Source organism: Microtus ochrogaster, chromosome 10 (assembly GCF_000317375.1).
Source record: "Microtus ochrogaster isolate Prairie Vole_2 chromosome 10, MicOch1.0, whole genome shotgun sequence".
NCBI classification, from domain to species: Eukaryota; Metazoa; Chordata; class Mammalia; order Rodentia; family Cricetidae; genus Microtus; species Microtus ochrogaster.
Window position 1 is genome coordinate 80,056,763 of NC_022016.1, and position 4,062 is coordinate 80,060,824.

The 4,062-nt window shown below is 39.9% G+C and overlaps 1 protein-coding gene across 1 annotated transcript in view; it reads right to left on the bottom strand.

The window, feature by feature from the left end:
• LOC101979864 (cytochrome P450 4X1) overlaps positions 1-792 on the bottom strand; it is a 42,445-nt gene extending 41,653 nt beyond the window's left edge. The window contains exon 1 of the mRNA XM_013348483.2: positions 524-792. The gene's annotated coding sequence lies outside the window, so the exon portion shown is untranslated. The remainder of the gene's footprint in view (positions 1-523) is intronic.
• Positions 793-4,062: the final 3,270 nt, after the last annotated feature.

The window sequence follows — 4,062 nt, forward strand, 5'->3', positions numbered from 1 at the left end:
AAAAAAAAAAAACGAGCTTCCTTCTTCCGTGTCCTTATAAAGGCTTCTAGCAGAAGGTGTGGCCCAGGTTAGAGGTGGGAATTCCCAGCTCAAATGATCCAGATTAAAGGCATGTCTTTTCTCAGATCAAAAAAAGTCTGGATTAAAGGCATGTCTTCCTACCTCAAAGACCCAGATCAGAAGTGGATCTTCCCACTTAGAATTAAGCAGAAATCCCTCACAGGTGTGGCCCCAATTTTTGTGTCTTAGTTAATTCCAGCTGTAGCCAAGTTGACAACCAAGGAGAACCATCATAAGCCCTGTTTGAATCAGGCAAGAATTAGCTCCTGACCCCTAGTCCTGAGTTGGGTACACCAGGAGCCCAGAACAAACCTTTTAACCAGTCCTTGGGCCATACTTTCCTGACCCACCCTCATTCCCACTACACAGATCTTACATCCTTACAAGCATGAATAATCTCTAATTCAGGGTCAGGGCTCTGAAAGACATAGCTTGACTGCATGAATCATTCACAAGCTTGTACCTGTATGTCAACTTCATGTCTCATCCAGATTCCTTTGTTCTTCATGGTCCACTCCCTTCACACGGACCCGCCTCTCTTCTCCATCAGCATCTGGATGTCTCAGCTTCACTCAGATTCTGTTAATGGCTGCTGCTTCCCACTTCTTACTTTCCCAGGAAGCTTTCTATCTCAACTTACATTTTTGAAGTGATTGAGGTAGTTGACAATGCCTTCCCCTCCCCATCTGCCTACATGTCCTCAAATCTCAGGCCAAGGATCAGCTGGCTTTCCCCACGTCTCTCTCAAGTCCAAGGCACCATCAGTGTTATAGTCAAGGGCTAAGACAATGTCAGGAAAGTGGTATATTTCACAAACTACCCGATGAGCAAACAAGAGACCAAAAAGAATAAAGAATATCTTTCTTCACCTGTGTCTGTTTCTGTAAAGCATCCTTCTGGTTTTGTCACTGAGCACTGGGCAGAGTCCTGCCCTTCTGTGTCACCACGTCAGCACAGAACTTGGCACAGTTTTTAAATACTTTAATTATGCAATGACAATTAAACTTTAAAATGTACTGATATGAAATTCAGTATAATCAATGAATGTCAAATATTTCTAGCTAGAAATCGAACGATTCTAAAACTCCATCATAATGTGTAGCTGTTATCTAAGAGTGCTCAACCACAGGTTTGTGATGAAAACTGGCTTCTTGAAAATTCTGTTCTGTTAGTTAAGCATTATAGAATTTAAACAATTATTCATTCAGAAAAATATTTCTTCTAACTACCTGTGTGTTTATTAAAATCTATTAACCATGAACCACTCGGGCCTTGTAAATTTTTGCAGCAAACCTTTGAACTATACTTACCTGACTCATGCTGATTTTTCATTGTGCATGCCAAGGGACAGGTTAGTGAAAATCCTTGACCCTCAGTAACTGAGAAAGCAGCAACCATAAATATTGTTTTGCCACAAAAAGTTGTGGTGTGAGAACAAAAACAAGGTGAGAGGTGACACTCATTGGTGCCTAGCTTTCTACAACGGACTGTGAACTTTCACACCTAGAGTTTCAACAGTAAGGGAGCCTAGGCAGTTTGGATGTTCACCTTACTAAACCTGGATGGAGGTGGGCGGTCCTTGGATTTTGCACAGGTCAGGGAACCCTGATTGCTCTTCAAGCTGATGAGGGAGAGGGACTTGATCGGGGGAGGGGGAGGGAGATGGGAGGCGGTGGCGGGGAGGAGGCAGAAATCCTTAATAAATAAATAAATTTAAAAAAAAGTAAGGAGTCAGTAAAGTAGTAGTAGTTCAAGGTGTATGCAAATATGTCTGTAGTTTGTTAGAGTGGCCTACTTGCAATTAAGTAGGAAAAATGGTGGCCACACATGAAAGAATAGAATTAGACCCATATCTATCACTCTTCACAAAAATCAACTGTAAATTGATCAAAGACCTCAAGTGAAATCTGAAATGCTAAAATTGCTAGAGGAAAACGTAGGAAATACCCTACAAGATGTAGGTATAGAAAAGGACCTTTTAAAAAACAGGACTCCATTTGCTCAGGAATTAAGGGCCAGCAATTAACAAATGGGTCCCCATAAAACTAAAAAGCTTATGTAAAACTAGGGAAATAATCAGTCAAGTCCAGGGGAAACCCAGAGACTGGGAGAGAATCTTTGCTTGCTATACAACTGACAGAGAAACAATATCCAGAATATACAAAAAAGCTGAAGATAGAAGAGTCAATGAAAGAAACAACCCAGTTCCTAAAAGAAGAAATAAAAACAGCTAAGGCATATCTGAGAAAAGTGTTCGCCATCCTTAGCAATTCAGGAAATTAAAATGAAAACGATATTGAGATTTCATGTTACCTTAGTCAAAATGGCTAAGAGTAAGAAAACAATGGACAACAAACACATATGTATGTATATGGTTGTGTGGGTGTGTAAGAAAGACTCAGTGGACTCAGTGGATTGTATTTATATATTTATCCACATGTATATATAACAAATAATGTAAAAAAAAGGGGGTGGGGCATTAGAGGTGCTGGAGGGAGGGAAGGGAGGTGATGTAATTACATTTTAATCAAATGGCTAGAAGAAAATGACTGGATACTGAGGGAAGTGAAAGCTATTCTTTAAAATACTTGATAATTTAAAAAAAGTAAACACATGGCTAATTTACATTACAAAATCTGCTTCTGAAAATCCATACTCAAAAAAGAAAGGAAAACCAAAGACTATACCAAATGTGTAAAACTCCTGATATGAAGGACACAGAAGGCTAATTTAAGTATCTCTCATCTAGTCAAGTTGACAATAAAGATTAACTATTACAGAGTGTATATGACCAGAGACATATCTTTTGCTTCAAATCTATTGTGAACACAAGGTGACTTAGCTTCTACAGTAGAAAATTCACCATTTAGGCCAGAATAGGAAGAACATCTTTTTTTTTTGAGTATACTGCAAGAGGGGAGCAGGCTGGGTGGTCACCGGAGGACTACTTACAGTGTAGAACAGTGGGTTAGGTGGTAGTAAACTCCATTTTTGAAGTCTTTTTCAATTAAGATGAGTCTCAGCTTTTGGAGGTTCCTGACATGTAATTGATGTCATGCAAAAGAGCGTAGTTCATGTTAGCTGGTATGCAGTTTTGGGAGATTACTGTGAGCCAATGTGCACAAAATTTCCAGTTGTGTAATCTTTGCCATGTAAATAACAGCCCTTCTAGATGATCATAGTTCAGTCCCGATCAAAGGCCAAGTCATGGGCACCGGGCTTCAGCTCAGTGGTGTATCAAGTTAAAGATTTCTATGGATTTTCTTTCAGATTTCTGCACCATGTCTGTGAAATTCCCTAATGGAGACGGGGTCCATTTTCTGGTCTCTTATTAACAGTGTTTTCTTTATACCGTTGACCTCCTTAAAGGCCAGGAAAACATGGCTGTGTCAGGGAAAAGTCAGTGCAAACTTGGAGAAGGACGAAGTGGCTGCAGAGAGACTACCAGAGTCAGATGGATGGAAGTTAAACCACTGAAGTTATAAGAGGGCAAAAATCCCTGGAGTTGAGAACAGAAGGCAATGTTAAGGCTGAAAAATATTTCCTTTTACTTTTTCAGGGTTCTCATAAATCTGGGATTAGCCATAATTTTTAGTTATGGTTGGAGAGATGGCTCAACAGTTAAGTGCACTGGCTGCTTTTCCAGAGGACCTTGGTTTAATTCCTAGCACCCACATGACCACTCACAACCGTCTGTAACTCCTATTCCAGGGGACACCTTCTTCTGGCTTCCAAACGTCCTGCATCCAAGTGGTATATAGACATATATGCGAGCAAAACACTCATGCTAATAAAATAATTTAAAAGTTAAAAAAGGAAGGCAACGGAGTTCTTGGCCTTCACTGTCTGCGTTGTAAAGTTTTCAATGTATAGGTAGGTCTTTCACCTCTTTGTCTAGGTTTATTTCTAGGTGTTTAAAAAAAGACATGAGTGACAGTTTCCTGATTTATATCACATTAAGTACTTTACAGACCGGTGGTGTGTGTGTGTGTGTGTGTGTGT